Source organism: Arvicanthis niloticus, chromosome 5 (genome assembly GCF_011762505.2).
Source record: "Arvicanthis niloticus isolate mArvNil1 chromosome 5, mArvNil1.pat.X, whole genome shotgun sequence".
NCBI classification, from domain to species: domain Eukaryota; kingdom Metazoa; phylum Chordata; class Mammalia; order Rodentia; family Muridae; genus Arvicanthis; species Arvicanthis niloticus.
In genome coordinates, this window is record NC_047662.1 from 99,172,169 (window position 1) to 99,193,194 (window position 21,026).

The 21,026-nt window shown below is 44.3% G+C and overlaps 1 protein-coding gene across 1 annotated transcript in view; it reads right to left on the bottom strand.

The window, feature by feature from the left end:
- The window catches only part of Frmpd1 (FERM and PDZ domain containing 1), a 175,619-nt gene extending 154,852 nt beyond the window's left edge, over nucleotides 1–20,767 (bottom strand). The window contains exon 1 of the mRNA XM_076935043.1: nucleotides 20,610–20,767. The gene's annotated coding sequence lies outside the window, so the exon portion shown is untranslated. The remainder of the gene's footprint in view (nucleotides 1–20,609) is intronic.
- Nucleotides 20,768–21,026: the final 259 nt, after the last annotated feature.

A 21,026-nucleotide genomic window follows, 5' to 3' on the forward strand; every position in this document is an offset into this window, starting at 1 on the left:
TGCATGTGCACATACATGCATATGCACACACATGCACGCACACACACACATGAACATACACACACACACAAACTTTTTAAAACCAGACTTCCAGTCTAACACCCTGCTCCAGGTCACGCCTCATCCAGTGAATGACTGGTGATAGTCTGACCAAATCAGGGCTTTATCTGTTCCCTACTGTCACCTCCCTGATACCAAACATTGTATATGAAGAGTCATTTGCACCCTCTCTCCCTACTTTTCCTCTGCACAAATTTGTAGCTACCATTTTAGATCCATGTGAGAAAGGGCTTGCATTTTCTTTTTTTTCTTTTTTCTTTCTTTTTTTTTTGGTTTGGTTTTTTGGTTTTTTGGTTTTTTGAGACAGTGTTTCTCTTTGTAACCCTGGCTGTCTGGAACTCACTCTGTAGACCAGGCTGGCCTTGAACTCAGAAATCCACCTGCCTCTGCCTCCCAAGTGCTGGGATTAAAGGTGTGCAACACCACTGCCTGGTTTGCATTTTCTTTAAATACCAAAATAGATAACAAGCAAAGTGAAGAGAAAAAAATCTAAAATGGTAATAAAAAAAATTGGATGCCAGTTCATCTTTAAAACATAGGAGGTTTATTTGGTTGATTAATCTGAAGCAGGTTGATCAATATGAACAAGTCCTTTGAGAATCAGTGTCTTCAAAGGGCTGTGGCAAACACACTCTGAAATGCTAAAGGAAAGAAAGCGGACTACCCTGTACTTCTGGTACACAGGCCTGGGTAGGAAACCAGCTGAGGAAAAGCAGGTACCAGTAACTAATTTTATGGTTGCTAAAAAACACAGCATTTCTGTGCCATAGTGTTGCATAAAAACATAAAATTTATATATTTTATCTTGTATTTTTATTTATTTGTGTGTGTGTGTGTGTGGTAGAGTGCACTTGCCCATGTGCATGCATAAGAAGACCAGAATGAGATGGTACTGGGAGTCTTTATCTATCACTCTCCACCTACTGAATGGAGACAGAGCCTCTCATAGAATCAGAACCTCACACTTTCAGCTAGGCTGGCTGGCTGGTAAGTTCTTAGATCCGACTGCTTTTGCCCTCCAATGCTGGGGTTATAAGCACATGCAACCAACCATGTCTGGCTTTTTACATGAGTGCTAGGGATTTGAACTCAGGTCCTCATGCGTGCACAGCTAGTGCTCTTATCTATTGAGCCATGCTTCTAGTCCTGTTTTTAGTTATGAGACAGTCTTACTTTGTATCCCTAGCTGGGCTGATACTCACAGCAATCATCCTGCCTTGGCCTGCCACTTGCTGTAATTACAGATATACACTCTCATATCTGGATTTAAATTCAATCATATGGAAAGGATACAATAAAACCAGTGGTTGCAAGGACTAGCAAGTGCTCTGAGACGGCTCCACCAGACAGCCGGAACAGCTCAGGCTTTCTCAAGTATCATGTAACAGCTGTTTACTTACAGAGCCCTTAAATAATTACCCCAGGAAGTTCTTAAATAATCATGATAATCAATAGCTATCGTTTACATAGGGTATTCTTTACGTCCAGTATTAGATTGAAGTATTTATGGAGTGTGTTATTTAACTCTCACTGCAGTCCCCTTGAAGAATGTACTCTCTGTTCCCCTTTGCATATGAGAGAATTGAGCCTCCTTGACAAGACCCTTGCCTTCACCTGTGCACCTAGCAGGTGCAACCTGGCCTTCACCTGTGCACCTAGCAGGTGCACCTGCTAACACACATCACACATCCTGGTGATGACAGAGCCATAGCCTCTTCCATGGGGTTGCATGCTCTAACCTGGAAGCACAGAGTGACTGTCCTCCTTCCATCCTGCTGCTTTGTGCAGAAGTAGAAGGAAGATTTGCGGCCTCATCTGGAAGCCTTTGGAGTCTTTTTTTGCCAACCATCCACTTTGCTTAAGCAGTCATTTGCCTGGTCTTAAGGGAAACCATTCACAATCGCAATGGCCTTCCTTTCCAGCTGCCCAGTTGCCTCCCAATCCTGTCCTTACTGAAGAATGTGTCACAGTGCCAATTCTCCGATGTGGGGGATGAAAGTGACAAGTGGATCTCAGAATACTGGCTTTCCCCCTCCTTACTGTGTAGCCAACAAACACATTCAGTCTATCAAGCTAATCCAGGAGACAGTATGGCAGGGCCCCACATGTGACTGCACCTGCCACCCTTGCAGAAGCACATTTCTCTTTCCTTCCTCTCTCACAAACATCTGTTGAGCACCTGTTGCATCCCATGTACCAGACCAGATATAGGGATATAACAGGGACGAAGGCCTGATCCCCACCTCACGGATCCTCTAGTCTTGTAGGTAATCAGAAAAATAAATGTATAATTAGCTTGAGGCCAACCTGGACAACAGATTGATACCTCATTTATAAATACATGCATACACACATGCATACACAAGCATTTGATTGCAATACTGGGTTATGAATAGCACAGTAGCTGCAAGTAAAGGAGCTACAAGTGACAGAAGATGAGGTGCAGAAAACATTTGCCCAAGGAAAACATGAAACCTTTCCCAGTCTTCCTTGCTTGGAATCGATTTTATCCCCACTCCAACCTGAATTATAATCCATTCTGGATCTCTGCCGGAGAACCCTGGTGGCATTGTAGCCCATATTAGTCACCTTGGGCTGGCTTTATCTCCTCCATTCCATTCAGTATAATTCACTTCAGGTAAGTACTGTGCTAGGCCTGGGCTGTGTGAAAGGCCAATGACAAAACAAAGCCAATCCAAGAACCAGTTTCTTGGGGGAAACAGACAGCAAGCTGTGGCACAGAAGGCATGATTGAATGGGACAGGGCAGGATGCAGTAGGCACAGGTACAACCCTCAGAGGAGGCAGAGAGGAAGAGTGGCATTCCAGATGAGCACTGAGCAGGGTTCCTGTAGTGAGAGACTAAATAAAGCCTCCTTAGGCTTCCTAGCAGAAGGCAAGAAGATAGGGGAGGAGTCAGACAGATGATGGAGGGAGCTCGCACTCAGTAGAGGGCTGGCGGATGAGATCCATGGTATGACAGAACATGAGGAAGCCCCACATAGACAAATTCTGGTGGATGATGGGTTTTTTGATGCTGGTAATATTTACTGTGGGAGAAGCCAGTGGGTGACTTACAAGCCCACCTCTGATTTGCATGGATTGTGACTGGGAACACAACAGGGAGACTAGTAAGGGGCCATCTCAGTTATCCAGGTGGAAGGGGTCTGTCCCCAGCTGTGAAAAGCAGCAGTAGAGACCGATTGTTGTTTCTCTCTGTCTCCCATAATACACAGTGCTATTTCCTGCCTGGGTTTCATAGATATTTGTGGGGGAAAAAAAAAACCACATTAAGGAGTCACTTTCAAAGTATGAATTTATGCTTTGCAGGTGTTTTATTTTTGCTCTTTGACCCCTGTCACCTAAGTCACCTAAGTTCAAGTCACAGGACAACCTTGCCCAAGCCTGTCATTATCAGGCATTATGTGGCTACTTAGAAGAGGCCTCGGTTGCCTCATGTGCCATTTTAATCGAGCTGCAGCTGTCAGTGCGGACAGACTTGGTTTCCTTCCTGAAGTCGGCTGGGATGGCCCCACCCTGTCTTGCCAGCTCAATCATCTGGAGCATCACCCACAGGCTAAGATTCCAGAACACGCCACGCTCCAAGGCATGCAAAGAATGGGTCCTCCTGGGGAGTTCTAAAGTCAAAGGTCTTCTGGAACCCATTACAGAGCAACTCTGTCCAGTGAACTTAGGTCTCTCCAGGCAAGCATTTCTAGGAAGGGCTGGAGGAAAGCACAAACTGTAGGGGCTGCCCAAGTGTCACCAAGGGTTCTGGGTGAGGTCTGATCTTTATATAAGGAGGGATCTTTATTAAATTTTATTTCCTTGTGCTCATGCACACTGCCCCCCACCCTGTGTGTGAGTGTATGTGTAGGTTAGAGGACAACTTTCAGGAGTCTCTCCTTCCACTCTACGGGCTTCCAAAAGTTGAACCCTGGTAGGATTATCGGCAGGCACCTATACCTGATGAGCTATCTTGCTGCCCAGGGTGAGATATTTTAGTTAAGATGGCTCTGACAAGATGACTCAGTGGGGAAAAGGGCTTGACATGTAAGACTTGTGACCTTGGTGCAGTCTTCAGAGCCAGAGTGGGAGGAGAGATCCATCTCCTGAAGTTATCCTTTCTCACACATACACACACACACACACACACACACACACACACACACACATCTGTACTCACACAGACGTCAAACATACACACCTATACATACAATAATAATAAATAAAATACACATTTAAGAAGTGGTTAAGATGTACTTTGCAAGTGACCCACCTCAGAAAAGAAGCTTAGAATTATGGAGTTAGTGAAGATGTGATGCCTCCCGAATCCAATCAAGCGCTTGGATTAGTTTGAAAACAAGACTTCAATTTAATCAAGATAATGGCTAATTTCTCTGAGCATTTCCTATGTGCGGCGGAACTGCCCCCACACTGGCTGGCATATTTTCCAAGCACTGTTCTTGCTAGTCAGCACTAAGCACTAAGCACTGCTTACTAGTTAGCAGGTTTGATCCGCACACTAACCCAGTAAAGCGAGTTCCATCATTATCCCCATCTACAAGCAAAACTTACTCCACTCCTCACAGTAGACAGGCAGTGGTGTCTGAATTCGAATCCAGGCGGTTCACTAGCACATTATTAAATGCAGTCCTCTCCCACCTCCTAAGTTCAGAGTGCCTTGTGTTCTCATACTGACCATCAGGATTGGATGGTTTGAATCTTCCCGTAAGTGGCCCAGGGTGACCTGTGGAAATGGTTCACTGCTCCCTTGAACTAGAAAAACCCTATAAAATCATAAAAGTGTGCAAGTGAAGAGGTTCAAATCTCCACGTTTCTTTTATTTTAAGGATGCCTGTGGAACTGCCTAGGCTATCGAGAGCATGCACATCTGAAAAGCCACCAAGTATCTGAACGATGTCACTTTAAAAATCCACATTGAACTATTCCTGAGACATAATGGTGGAGTTAGTAGGCATGTTGAGGCCCAACAGTGGGGCTGGACACAGGTTTGGTGACCCCCAAAGAGTGCTGAATTTTTGCACTCCATGATTTAAAGCATGGAAGGTGATGCTGATTCTTGAGTCGCTGAACATCTCCGGGTAAGCTAAACATCCACAATGCATTATTGAGCTTCAGACACACAGTCCAGTTACCCCACAGGGGAGCTCCCCTGCCTCACTAACACAACCTCACTGAAAACCAACTGTCCCTAAAGAGGAGGCGGCACTGAGGCACATGCTAGGGGAATGTTTTGTTCAGAACAAAACCTTTCAGCACCAGAACAAATTCAGCATAAAATGAATGCAAATAAAAGGAAAAAAATTCAAATTGCGACTTTTTTTTCTTGTAGTCACTAAGTTATTGAGGGTGAGCCCAACACAATGGCAATATCTTCAGGGTTTTTTCTCTAAACACTTTTGCCTCAAAAACCCAATCTCATCACATATGAGTGACTACGTTATGTTACTGAACATCTAAGGGTTCCAGTTAGAGGTAGGTAATCCCCAAGCTTGTTGTAAGCAAAATAAGGTTTGTAGTCCTGATTGGTGCAGTGTGGGTGTTTGGTGATGACCTATATCTCTGCTGTTTGGGGACAGGAATATAAGATGTTCTAATTTATCCAGAAGTGGTTAGCTGGTAGACCTCTGGGTCTGAGAGCCAGTCAGTCTTTCATTCCGTGGCCTCTCTCTCTCTCTCTCTCTCTCTCTCTCTCTCTGCCTCTTTATGTAGTCCAGGCTAGCCTTGAACTCATGATCATTCTACCTCCCCAGGTTCTGGTTATTACACCAAATGCCACTCACATGACAACCCCCTTCCCATGGTCTCACAGATGGAATAGGTACTCCCTCTGGCCTCTGGTCCAGGATTTGAGTTTCATTTCTACTGGCCCAGCTGCCCTCTGTAGTCCTAGAAACAGGTAGGACTGTGCCCTGCTAATCAAGGCCTAGCCTCTGTCATAGTCTCCATGCCAAGTTTCAACACTTTGAGCCTAGTCTACATAGCGAGTTCTAGGCTTGTCTCAAAAGAGGGAGGAGGAGGAGATAGGATAAAATAACAGATATTCGTGTTTTAATTACAAAGATACAGATGAACAGAATGGGATATGATCAGCGAAGAACAATTCTGACTGTTAAGTAAGATTGTCCCAAGCCATCTGGGGCTCAGAGGGCCCCAGAATCTCCAGACTGTAAAGTGTCAGCAGTTAGCATCAGTGAGTGATTCTGGAAGGATTAGAAATGAGATTGTCCTCTGAGAGTTAAACTAGGGCATCACCACGTAATGGATCAGAGCAGACATCGGCTACGTCTCCTTAAAGAAACAGTGGACCTAGACTGGGAAGGCAATGAGTTCTGAAGGCAGGGTCATTCAGAAGGAGGCTGACCAGCCATGAGAGCATGAGGCAGTCAGACAAGCCATGCTCAGCCGATCCCAAGGCAGAGCGGCTGAGCTCTGAAGGTCCTGAAGGTGGTAGCCAAGGAGATTCTGAGATGAGCACCTTCCTATTATAGAGATGTAAGCCAGACACCTCAAAACATACTTTCAATATTTTCCCCTTGTCTTAATCCAAATTTACCAAGCAAACTAATTATAGTTCTAACTCTCAAACTCTGGCTTTAGATCCACCTACATGAGCTACTGGATGTGGGCGTCCTTTCTCAATTGTATTTCTTACTGTGACTTGGCAAGCTGACCACTGATTAGGGGAGGAGCTTCCGGGTGACCTGCCTACAGGGCCAGAACGCCTAACACAGGAGCATCTGATATCTTCGGCAATCCAATTTTTCTTTTCCTTTGGGAAGTTGCTGTCCAGGTTAGAGACAGCAGCACTGGAAAACTAGACCACTGGGTACTGATGGACCACACTCCTGAGCCTCTTGGGCAAAAAGCCAGAATCTGGATCCTGTGAGGTCACAACGGCGAGGCCATTGAAGTGATAGCCAGTGTGAAGCCTTTGAGAAACCATTCCAACCGGCCTTTTCCTGGGGCCATTCGGTCCTTCCTTCGCATCACCCACACGATTCTTTGGGGAACAAGACAGAACTGAATAGCTTCCCTTCCCAATACAATTCAAGGATTTCCCCACAGTGAAGCAGAGCCCTCTCCCAGAAGTGCCAGCATGCCTTCCCCAGCACGGTCTGCTACTGCTCTTTTGCACACACTCTGAATCCTGAACTTGGTTTCTTTGTTCTTTTGTTTATCTATGCCTAGAAAAACTCTTTGCCCTCCCTCCTTAGACCTGCACGCCAAATGCCATGTTAAACTCAAGGCTTAGGGTGGGTGGCCGCTCAGCCATTTCCATAAATCTTTGTTCCATCTCCAAAGTCTCTCAACTCCTGTTCACCTGCTGTTCTAGTTTGAGGTGACCAGAAGCACCTTGGGGAGGAAAGGGTTTATTTCAACTTATATCCTGCAGTCCATCACCGAGGGAAGCCAGGGCAGGCGCTCGAGGCAGGATCTTGGAGGCAGACACTGAAGCAAAGGCCATGGAGGTGTTTGCTCGCTTGCTCAGCCTGCTGTTTTATACAACCGAGGACCACCCACCTGGGATGGTACAACCCACAATGGGATAGGTTCTCTTCCATCAATTAGAAATGAAGAAAATGTCCCACAGACATGCCTATAGGGCAATCTGATGAAGACATTTTCTCAGTTACGGTTCTATCCTCTCAGATGACTTTAGCTTGTTTTCAAGGGCTACTGTGAGGATGTGGGCCCTAAGAGTTTCAGAAATAAAAGTCCTTGTGTTCAGAACCTTCTTCTTTTATAGGAAAATCTTCCTGGAAAGTCGGATTCATTGGGTCTTTGATTTACTTATTCAGTCATTTAACGGTTATTTCCTGAACGCCTGTAGGTGCCAGGAAATGAGATTCAAACACAGAAACGACTGGCAGAGCCTTTCTCTTCATGTAGCTTGCTGCCTATCCAGGAAGTCAGACACCAAAGAATCAATAAGCCCCAGCTGTGACAGTGTCATGACACATAGTGTGTACAGTACTGTGAGCTGACAGAAGAGGCTTTCCCAGGACCACTGGAACAAAACCCAGAGGATTCATCCCAGAGAAGCGGGAGCCATGACAGAGCGTGAGCTGAATGCTCCCAGTGGTCTGTGTCACTGAGCACGTTCAGTGACTACTGTCATTCGTCTGATAAATACCAGGAACACATTTACCAGTCTCCTTCCTTAGACCATTTTCTAGTTCAGGCAGGACACACACTAACAGCTCTCGATGTAGAATACACTTTGCTGTATTTCAGTTTTCTTAGTCATAGCCACACCCCTATTTATTACACAATATCGTTTGTTTCAAGCTAATGTCCTCATTTCATACTGAAAGATAACTTTAACATCATGGTTCGGGAAGTCTTTGTTTTGTGTGGTTTTGTTTTGTTTTTTGTTTTGTGGTTTTTTGTTCTTTTTGTTTATTTGTTTTGTTTTGTTTTGTTTTGTTTTGTTTTTGAGACAGGGTTTCTCTGTTTAGTTCTGGCTGTCCTGGAACTCACTCTGTAGACCAGGCTGGCCTACAGAAATCCACCTGCCTCTGCCTCCCCCTAAGTGCTGGGATTAAAGGCGTGCGCCACCACTGCCCGGCATGGTTTGGGAAGTCTTACTGTGAATATTGTCTTCCTCCTATGAGACACAAAATCTTTGTTTTTTTTATTTTTTAAGATTTATTTATTTTATGTTTGTGAGTACACCATCCCTGTTGTCAGACACACCAGAAAAGGGCATCAGATCCCATTACAGATGGTTATGAGCCACCATGTGGTTGCTGGAAACTGAACTCAGGACCTCTGGGAGAGCAGTCAGTGCTTTTAACCACTGAGCCATCTCTCCAGCCCCAAATCTATGTCTGCTTAATTGCTGTATCCCTGGTGCTATATGGATGCCACATAATAGATGCTTAGTGTGCATCTGTTTATGAGAGCAATGACACTCATTGGATGGATGCAGGATGGATTGGTGGAGGATGGATGGATGGAGGATAGATGAATGTAGAATGGTTGGATGGATCTCATCTTCTCAAATAGAACCACTGTAAAGGACAGAACTTGCCTAGGTCATGTTTAGGTCCTCTATCCCTTAGGGCAATGCCCTACAAATAGTAAGTAATCAAAAATCAAATGGTTAATGCCAGTGGATTGCTTTATCTTCACATATACTTCCTGTTCTTGGGCTAACTACTGCCTCCCTCAGGTCCTGGCTGCTTCCTCTGGACCCAGAAATGCCACAGCCTCTGTCCCATGCAAGCCCTCTGACACTGGTGACAGTGGCTAGATTCCCTGAGGAACCTACACTTACACACCAACAGTGCTGCTGTGTGCACTCGCACATTTTGAAATGCTTTAAAGTGCTCCTTACATACTTCCATGGAGGACACACCCTATGTAACTTTGTAGGGTATTATAACTCCTTCTGAGATCACTGTACAAGCAGGTTCTCTCTCTCTCTCTCTCTCTCTCACTCAGTCAGGAGCCCAGGCTGGAACCAACAGAGATAACAATAATTACCATTTACTTCACAATTAATTACACTCTGCTTGTTGACTCACATGACGGCACTGGGATGTAGGAGAGGGTTTCCCGGCCTATAAATGGCTAAAGGAATGAGAGAGACAAAGGTCTATTTATAGCTTGCACAGGTATGTGGCCCAAGTTGAAGGGAGAAGTAGATTGCTGAAGTACATTTACAGTCACCACTGGTCCTTCTTGACTGAGGGAGTCACTTTGGGTCCGACCTCATTATAACCAGGTGCATGAAGCACTGCATCTTCTAGGACAGGAGGTCACGGGAGAAGTGATGCAACTCAGACACTGAGGATGTACAGGGGACCTCCGCTGCAGAGAGCTCTGTGTCCCGAACTAAATTAAAAAAAAAAAAAGATTCCCAAAAGATAATAACTGTTTGTTACATGTGGATTTCAATGGGATTTGCCCCAGGCCTTTTTTTTTTTTTTTAGAACTGGTGCACTTGGCTAATAAATCAGTCTACTAAAGTAAATGCATGGATTTGGTCTTGTGTGCTTTGTTTTATTGTAAATACACAAGACATTTCTAATGTTTTTCTTGCAAACCTTTTCTTTATATTGGATTTCCATGTGTAAGGCTTGCTCCAAGTATTGATTTTGGTCTGTATCCTCTCCCTCCCCCATATCCTGTGTGTGTGTTGGAGGGTGGGTTTTCAGGTGTATATCCTTGAGACAGGGTTTATGTAGCTCAGGCTGGCCTCCACTGTAACATAGTCAGACTGGCATCAAACAGGTACTTTGCCTGCCTTAACCTCCTAGCACTGGGATTATTGATTTGTGCCACCAGGCCTGGCCAAGCAGTGATTCTGATATTTTGATAATCTGGTGGTATTTACATATGTACTTCTCCCAGAAGAAAACAGAGTCAAGTCAGAGACGACAAAGCCTAACAATCTGAATTTGGTATCTGAAATCTTCATGGTGGAAGGAGAGAATCAACCCCAGCAAGCTGCCCTCTGACCTCCACCCACATTAATTCTGAATGAAAACAAATTCACATATCAGCAAAAGATTGCACACAATCTAGGGTCTGTGGACCCAACACTAGGAACACCTAACTTCTCACACAGTGTTGATGGGAATAAACCTTGTAGTGCCAAGGCTACAGAGGAGAATTTGACATTATCTATCAATATTACGAACACACTCACATACACTTTGACACAGTGCCTCTACTTTTAGAACATTATCCTGCAGATACATTTTCACATTGGCAAACAGGTTTACCATGAAGATAGTGACTGCAACATTATCTATTATAGAAAAAGTTGGGAACAAGCTTACTGTCTCACAATAGAGGACTGATCAGATAAATTTTAGTGTGCACACAGATTGAACACAATGAATTGTTCTTTTTTAAATGAATTTTTAAGTGTGTGTATGTGTGTGTGTGTGTGTGTGTGTATGTGTGTGTGTGCGCGCGCACCCTTGGAGTTCAGAAGTGTCAATCACCTAGCCCTAGAATTACAGGCAATAGGAGTCTCCCATTATAGGTGTGGGGAGCTGAACTCGGGACTTCTGGAAGAGCACTACTCATGCTTGACCTCTGAGTCATCTCTCTAGATCCAGTGAGTCTTTTTTAAAAAATAAAAATAAAAAAGTTGCAAGAGGTGATGGTGGCCTATGCCTGTAATCCCAGCACTCAGGAGGCAGAAGCAGGGGTATCTCTATGATTTCAAGGCCAGTTTGGTTTACAGACAGAGTTCAAGGACAGAAGAGAGAAAGAGAGACAGAGAGATGACAGAGATAGAGAGACAGAGAAGAGAGGGGGAGAAGGAGAGAGAGGGAAAGAGAGAGGGGGGAGAGGGAAAGAGGGGAGGGGGAGGGGGAGGGGGGAGAGGGAGGGAGGAGAAAGATGAGACTAGAGAGATGGATAAGAGCAGCTGCTGCTCTTGCAGAGTACCCAGGTACGGTTTTCCCAACAGCTTCAGGGGATCAGACGCCCTCTTCTCACCTCTGAGGGCACCAGACATGCACGTGGCACACAGATATACATGCAGTCAAAGCATGCACACTCATAAAATAAAAATAAACCTTTTTTTAAAAAGAAAAGGTTACACACATATTGCTATGACATACCATCTAAGATTGTGATAAATTCAAAAGAGAGAGGTCAGTATAAACAGCATGTCACCATTGATTGATTGGTTGACTGGCTGATTGGCTGATTGGCCGGTAGGCAGGATTGGGGATGCTAATGATAGCTGCTATGGAAAGTAGATACCTCAAGTTGGGTTTGGATTATTTTTTAAGAACTCCATATACAAGCGCACTGTATTTATGTCATTTCAACCATCTTCCCCTCCCTCCTTCTCCATTCCCTCTCAGATTCATGAGCTTTTCTTCAATAACCTCTCTCTCTCTCTCTCTCTCTCTCTCTCTCTCTCTCTCTCTCTCACACACACACACACACACACACACACACACACACCCCTCAGTAGGAGCTATACAAGTGAACAGACAGACAGAACCCACTGTGTCCATTTCATATTACTTGCATGTATGAGCTTGGGGCTGACTGGGACTGGGTAACCCGTCAGGAGTCTTGTCCCTGGAGAAAACGAATTCCCCTTCAGTCATCAACCACTGACTCCCTGTAGCTATTCATTAGGGAGCTTTGTAAACTTTTCTCTGTACAGTTCCAGGGGATTCAGTGCCCTCTTCTGACCTCCATGGGCACTAGATACACATAGATACAGACAGAACACTCATACACATAAAAATAAATTAAAGTTTTTTGTTTGCTTGCTTGTTTGTGAGCCAGGGTTTCTCTGTGTAGCCTTGGCTGTCCTGGAACTCACTTTGTAGACCAGGATGGCCTTGAACTCACAGAGATCTACCTGCCCAGCTAAATTAATAAAGACTTTTCAAAAGAAATAAATTGGTGGTGCTAGTGGATTCCAGAAATGAATTAATGGACAGGATTGAAGGAAAACCCTTTTAAATTATAAACCGTATTCCATATGTGAAATTGTGTATAAAGTATTTGTTCTCAGTTAAAAAATAAAAGAAAAAAGAACAAGCAGTCACTTCTATGCCTGCCCCTTAGGTTGAGAAATGGTGTCCTTTCCCTAGAACTTCCCATGGGTCCCTTCCACTATCCCATCCTTAAAGGTTGGCTTTCCACAATTTGCCCATTAAATCTGAATGCCTTAGCACAAGAAACACTAAAAATGCCTTGCCCCCCCCCCCGTGTGTGTGTGTGTGTGTGTGTGTGTGTGTGTAGATCAATGTTAAGTTTCTCAATTTCTCTTCATTTTATTTTTAAGAAGGTGTCTGTGTGTGTTAAGGGGTGGGATTGTCTTTTCACTGAACCCAAGCTCTCTGATTGGCTAGACTGGCTGGATTGAGCTCCGCCTCTCAGCACTGGAACTCAGTGCTTTTCCCTTGAGTGCTCTGGGTGTGACCTCAGGCCCTTGTTCTTGGGCAGTACACACTTTATCCCTATGCCATCTTCCAGCCCTCAAAATGCAAATTTAAAAGGCCCTGCATTCAGTGACACAGAGAGTGACTGAAACGTGCAGAAAACATGATGTACTAAAAAGTACAAACTCCATGTAAGAGCCATAAATGCAGATATTCCGAATGGAAGGAAATGGGTATTATATCATCCAGTATGTGCATGTGTACATGATACAATCACGCATGTCCGACATATGTGTATATATGATATAGAGGAAACGTGAAGTAATAGAATTGATGTTGTTCAGGACTTTCTAACAGATTTTAGTAGACACTAAGCCACGCAAAGTAAAAAAGTATCTTTAGCCTCCAAAAGGCCCCAAAGATAAGTAGTGTGCTAATCAGGCCTGCTAGAGACAGCAGAGATTTCAGCTGTCAAGATGCATATGTTTGTTCACCTGGACTGACCAGACTTTAGGGTCCATTTCCATAACAAAGGACAGAGCCCTTACTTACCACCAGCCATTAGAGCCATCCCCATATCAAAGAGCAAACCTCCACAGGCAGTTCAAGGGGACAGAGTCACAACCAATGTGTAAGGCCTGATCTGCCATAAAGCACCCAGTTCTTTTCTTGAGAAAAGCATAATTTTTCCAGGTGGGCAAGATGGCCCCAAGTTACAACTGTTTGAAAAAAGAACAACACTGGTATCTCTTAAAAAGCCATCTGCTTAAAAAGCCAGATTTGCAGTCTCCTGTCTTTGCTTAGCTTGTTCACAGTGTAACCTGTGGGCTGGGACCTGAAAGGAATTTAAGGAAGGCAGCATATACAGAATGCACAAGCCTATGTTGTGTGTAAGTTTGTTCAAGGCTGGCTCCTCTTTGGCTATTAACCAGAGCCAGACACAAGCAAGCTACATTAAGGAATTCTCTTGCCCTTCATTGATTTCTACGTATGCGGAGTGAATTCTTACCGGGCAAGCATATTAATTCTATAATATTCAGGCTATATATGTTGAAGGTGCGTGCTTTTATGTGGCACCACTATGTGCTAGATGCTACTCTGGCTACTGGGGATGACATGGTAGGAAGAAATCAAGCAAAACTCTCTGTCCACAAAGCTCACTAATTCTATTGAAGGGAAGCAGACAATAAACATTGCAGTGTCAGGCTGTAATAAGCATTAAGGAACTAGAAGCAGGAAAAGATCATGAGAGTTGTTGAGGAAACCTGTAAACAATTAGACATTCTAGGAAAGTGTCACTGGAATTAAGACCTGGGGGGAAGAGAGGGGGGGGTGGAGGGGTGGGAGCAGTGGGGGAGGGGACTTGTTCAAACCCTGCAGCCAGGGGAGCAGAGATGAAGGTCCAAAATTCTGGTGACTGAGGGAAAACAGAGGTGACAGGTCTCTTGGCTTTCCCAAGGGAAAGTGCGGCCAGGCTGCTGGAGCTGCTGGAGCTGCTGGGCAAGGATGAGGTCAGAGAAGACAGGCCTCTGCCGAGGCTCTGCAGCCGTGGGAGATTCTCCCAAGTCAGAGGAAAGTCCTGGGAGATCCTGAGTTTGCATTTTAGCAAGATTTCCCTGTTACCATGACAAGGATAGATTTGGAGGGCATGGGGTAGGAGGAAGTGACCCAACTGTCCAGGTGAGAGACGATGGTTTGAAGGAGGATGGGAGCTGTGGGGAGCGAGAAGCTGTCAGACTCTGGAGATAGTTTGACAAGATTTGCTGACCAGATTGGAGAGGAGGCTTATGGGAAAATGCTGAGTCAATGATGACTCTGAGGATTTTAGCCTGGGCAGCTTGTAGGCACGAACTGCCATTGCCTGGGGTGAGGGAGTCCTGGGGTTATATAGGTTTGTGGGGGCAAGAGGACGAGACAGGAAATAGTGGGAGTCAAGTTTGGGGCCGTTTGAGTGAGTTATTTATTTATTTATTTATTTATTTATTTATTTATTTATTTATTTATTTTGTGTGTGTGTGTGTGTGTGTGTGTGTGTGTGTGTGTGTGTGTTTATATACAAGCAGGGCCACATGGCAGGGCACTCATGTATATTTCAGAAGACAACCAGCAGCCATCCCTTCTCTCCCTCCACTGAGTAAGAGCTGGGGATTAAACCCAGGTCATCATCAGCTTGGCAGCAAGCCCCTTTATCTGTGGAGCCATCTCACTGACCCAAGTCTGGGAAACTGTAAACTTGTAACATCCAAAGGAATGCCCAAACAGGGACATTAAGTAGACAACTGGATATTTGGCCAGAAATTCTGGTGTAAGGTTGGGGTGTAATAATATCCATCTATAAAACTGGGATAATAATACATAATACCCATGCCGTAAGAATTGTGGGAGAATTAAACAAGATAATGCCTTAAAAGCTCTCAGGGCAGGCCAGGCCTAGAATACAAGCTGCCTAAAGTGCATTTTAGCTGTTTTTATTAGAATTTAAATGCTCTCTGTATTCCTGACATTACTGTAGAGTTATGGATCTACTTGTTCTTGGGTTTAGCAAGATTGTTGTTTGTTTTCCAACTGTCAGTTCCAGGGAACGACTTTTAAAAGAAAGCAAGAGTCTCTGGGATCCTAGCAGCATCTGTAGAACTGACAGAGTTCTGGGGTAGAAGGGTTTGCATGCATCTGCAGTCCTCATAGGGAAGTTACACCAAGCTTCTTAAACAACCAGCGTATAACTTCATTGACCCAGAAATTACCCCACATTTGGAAGAGTGGTGGGGATGGAAGATGAGACAGTTCACTGAGGGAAAGCTGAACACCAGCAAGGACCCTGGGGGAAGATATTCCCAGTGCACTCCCGTGGCCTTTGTGACCCAGGAGGTTGAAAAGGAGTGAAGCCTGGGAACTTACTATCCTGTCTAGACTTCAGTCACTAGAGATGTTATCGCAGACCACACATTTATCTGGCTCCTTTTAAAGTTGATTCACAAAAGCCGTGACCTGGGCTGTCCTAAGATGGCAAGCTTCTCAGAGGACCTCTCCTTGAAGATGCATGCCCTTGCTCTCTGCTCTTAATCTGTTCACTGCTCTTTAGCTGTTTCATGTTGGGGAATCAGAGACCAAAGCTGGGGTCATTTTTTTAGATGTAATATAAGATCTCTGAAGCAAACAAGTGTCTTATTATCACAACCCAAACCACAGGCTTTCTTGTTATCTTTACATCTCTTTACGTTTAGACTACACATCCATGACTGTGTAATTTCCTTCTATGCCTGTGACGGGCCTGATGTTAAGTAACCACCTATTAATAATCCTATTGTCTGCATCTGTAGCTGAAGGAAAAGAAGGCTGAAGTGGTTCAAAGCATCCAAAACGCTTCTGCAACAAACGGGCGACTGTGCCACATAAAATCATAGGTCCTGGTGAATCAGCACACAGCATAGACATGGGCAGACTACTAGTGAGGGGACAGACAGGGTCAGTAACTTGAAAAGGGGCTCCTTCCCAGAATCCCCGTTGTCTTCCACTTTAAAGGTGGCTTCATAAACAGGGCTGATTGCTGCTAACGAGGAGACATCAACATGACAAGAGCCAGTCTCAGTCCTCCCTCTCAGTCCTCCCTCTCAGTCCTCCCTCTAGTGAGTTCTACACTTGTCACTGAGCTTTCATGGTGGTACTCTGTGAAGAAGCCTGTCAGCCTTTTCCCAGGAGGCAGAAAAGAGGGATACCTAAGAAGCAACACGTTGGGAGCCCATAGCCCAGCAGAATATGAGAGAATTTAGGGTCCTCCAGGTCTATGTTTCCCTATAGGGTCCTACTCCAGCTTCTCCCTGACTGTGTGTCCCACAACTCCAGTTTGAGGAGGACTAAAGTAGCCAAGTGCTATTTAGTACCCTAAGCCAGTGGTTCTCACCTTATAGGTCGAGACCTCTCTGGGGTCAAATGACCCTTTCACAGGGGCCACCTGCAATGATCGGAAAACACAGACATTTACTTTACAATTCATAACAGTGGCAAATTGTTATGAAGTGACAAAAATATTATTTTATGGTGGAGGTCACCACAACATGAGGAGCTGTATTAAAGGGTCAGGGTCGAAGCATTAGGAAGGTTGAGAACCACTGCTGTAAACGGAGCCTGTTGATGACAGATACTTAAGAATTCGTACCTATTTCTGTTTAATTAGTTTTAAGTAAGTTTTATTCTTTTTCAAGATTTATTTATTTATTTTATGTGAGTACACTATCTTTAGACACATCAGAAGAGGGCATCAGATCCCATTACAGATGGTTGTGAGCCACCATGAGGTTGCTGGAAATTGAACTCAGGACCTCTGGGCAAGCAGTCAGTGCTCTTAACAGCTGAGCCAACTCTCCAGCCCTTAAGTAAGTTTTAGTTCTGTATGTTTCTATACATGCCGAGGAAGGAAAGGAAAGGGTTCCATTTGTATGCAGGCATGGTGGCAACAGTGGCAGAGGCTAGCAGGAAGCACTTAGACCCCAGCACCTCTTTAACTTTACATTTTAGGACTCAGACCCACCAGAAAAAAAGACAAGTGTTTTTGTGGTTGTTCACAGACAGTATTACAAGCATTCTTGTTCCAGAATGCTCATCAGTGGTCCTGAGGATTATCCAAACCATCTCTAGCTTTCAATTAGTGGTCAGTGAAATAAACATTTAAAGGTTCACTGAAGGCAATAGTGGGACCTGGAATTAGTCTTGTCTGCCCATGCAAACCAGGAGAGAGGTCCTAAGGATATCTGCAGGGACCTACAGCTTAGGTGGTCAGTCTTACATCAGCATGGGGAGAAGGAAACAGAAAAGGTTCTACCTAAGTGTGCACTTGCACCCAGTACCTACTGCTGGTATTAGTGAATTCCCAGAGTGTGCAGTAGAATGACCAAGCTGCTTCCTCACTTCCCTGGGTTCTGGGTTCTTAAGTACCCATGGCTTTCCTCTCCCCTCTAGTGCCCTGAAGGAGAATGCTGCCCATAAGCCTCCATCAGCATGTTAAACTGGGTCTCTGCTGCCAGCCCTTGGGGACTGGCTAGCAGTTTTTATCTCCCTAGTGCCTGGCTGAGCCCAGTAGAGCCTACCATAAACTGGAGGTATTAGGTCAAGCCCCAGGTTGAATTTGCTGTGTTCTGTTAGTTTGGGAACATTGAATAAGACTTCTTACCTTCCAGCCTTGGGCTGTGTGCTAGAGACATGGAATTTGAGTCATATACAACCTTGAAAGGTTAAAAGTGCATCCAAGTATTGTGATTGATCATAATAGCTCTTCTATTATGATCCCTAGGCCTGTATCCCTAGCTCTACAAATCACCCCTGACTGTCCTGAGTGAGCATTTAACTTCTCTATCCCTGAGTGAATATTTCCAGAGTATTGTTGTGATTACTATAATCAATGATTTCAAACCATACCTGATATAGAGTAAGTTCTCAGTAATGTTAATTATTACTACTTTTGTGTTCTGTCTCCTCTTTCTGTGACCTCAAGCTTAGTCCATTTTATTTCACACTTGGTTCTGGCTGTTTCCTTCTTTCCCCAACAGGGACTTTTTATTTTACTTCTGACCTACTCAGTGTTGGGTCAGTCCTAAGAAGGACACGAAGCCACCCTAATGTTTGACTGGTGTCTTTTCTACTAGGATTCAAATTCAAAACTTTCAAGACTGTAGGCAAGTGACCCACATGAATCACTGTGTAACTATTTTTCTAAGAAACACCAGATCTGAAAGGCGTCATCCTAAGCCTAGTTCCTGAGAAAATCTTCATAATTTCAGTTCTTCTCAAGACATAAAAGCTCCGATGCCAGGGAGCAGAAAGAAGCTTCCCAGAATTGTTAGACCATGATACGGTTCATGATAATTCATCCAGTTATCCCCCAGGTCCTAACGAGCTGCTTATGACAAAGTCACACAAGTTGGCAGATCTTTCTTCATTTCTTTTCCTTGTGAGACAGAATATCACTATGTAGCCCAGCCTGGACAGGAACACACTATATAGCCTAACTTGGCCTTAACCTGACAATTTTCCTGACTTAGCCTTAGACTAAGATTGTAGTCATGTGTTTATGCTCCTTGCCAATGCCATTCCCACCATTCTTTAAAAACAAAGCATGGGGCTGGAGAGATGGCTCAGCAGTTAGGGCACTGCCTGCTCTTCCAGAGTTCAATTCCCAACAACCACATGGTGGCTCAAAACCATCTGTAATGGGATCTGATGCTCTTCTGGTATGTCTGAAGAGAGCAATGGTGTATTCATATACATAAAATAAATAAATAATCTTTTAAAAATAATAGAAATTAAATAAAAAATAAAAACAAAGTGTACAACCATAGATACAGCTATTCCAGTTCTGGGTCCAAAGGTGTGAAAGTCAGTACACAACAGAGACACCTGCAGATTCATGTTTACCATGGCATCATAAACCATAGTCAAGCTATAGGTTCAGCCTACTTGCCTGCCATTGGGTTAAAAAGTATAGCATAAGCTAGGTGGTGGTGGTTCACACCTTTAATTCCAGCACTCAGGAGGCAGAGGCAGTCGGATTTATAAGAGTTCAAGGCCAATCTGGTCTACCCTCCAGGACAGCCAGTGATACACAGAGAAACCTTGTTTCAAACAAAAAAGTGTAAATATATATACAAAGTAGAGTTTTAGGTAGCCATGAAAAAGAATGATATTATCTTTGGGGAAGAATTGGACGGAACCGAAAAACATGATGTCAAGCGAAATAAGCCATCCCCGGGAAGACAAACACCTCACTTTTTCTCTCATTAGATAAACGCAAACACTCAGAAGGAGAAGATGGACTGTCAGCAAAGAAAACCAGGAGGAGGCAGGAGACACCACTAGAGTGTAGTAGGGTTGGATCTGACCAAAATAGTGTTTGAAAAAATAAAAATGAAACCCATTATTTTGCACAATCAATACACACAAATAGTTATTATTAAAAATTACTAAAATCAGTTTTTAAAGTTACTGGTATCCAATAGACAGGCAAACTTCAAAACTAAATGACCTTTTAAAAAAAAAAAAAAAAACCTGGACGGGCGGAGGTGGCGCACGCCTTTAATCCCAGCACTTGGGAGGCAGAGGCAGGCGGATTTCTGAGTTCGAGGCCAGCCTGGTCTACAGAGTGAGTTCCAGGACAGCCAAGGCTATACAGAGAAACCCTGTCTCGAAAAACCAAAAACAAACTAACAAACAAAAAATAAACCTGGACAAATTCTAAATTTCTATAACTTGGTTGTTCATAGCCTCAAACTACAACTAACCACAGCTCATGATCTCAGTAGCTCAACTGAAGGACACCTGGCAGAGCTGCATGAGGCTCACTGTGTCAACTTCAGTATGTAACTGGGTAATTTCATCACTCAAAGTTAATGCTTAAAACTCTCAGCTAATACACATTAAAAAATCCCCCCCCGCCCCCAATAACATGTTAAATTTATTAAGTGCCACACATCTGCCAACTCTAATTCCTGGAAATGTTTCTCTGTGATAGACTCCAGTTAGATCCGTAAGCCACTACTTCGAGCAGCTCTCCCCAGAGCGCCCCTTGTCCAGAATGCCTAGCATGGCTTCTTGTCTCTGAATATGTCTGCTAACCTGGAGCCAATGGTCCTGTTGCTAAGAGTTCTCAAGACACACTTACTTGCTTCCTCCCGCAACTGTCCACAGACTTCACGCCGACCGCCAAGCGTAAATCCTGGAAGGAACTTCAGAGACCACCCAATCTGAACCTTCATTTTACATCCATGAACACTGGAGCCCACAGGAGGTAGATACTCAGCCAAGGACATTCAGCTCATTGATTCAAGGGCCGAGGGTAGAACTGCCCAACTGGAGACTCACCTCCTGTGTGTCATTCTTCTTCCAGCTTGTTCCTCTGCTCTCCGCCCTCTTGGCTTTCAAACACTTGATAAGCAGTCCACACCCTCCTGGGATGTGCCAGCAGCCTGCCAGGCTCACCTGGAGTGAACACCCCAGTTGACCTGAGGCTCTTTACCCGCAAAGGAATGAGTGTGGAAATATAAACACTGTGTAGGGTTAATAGGAGATGTTGTAGTCT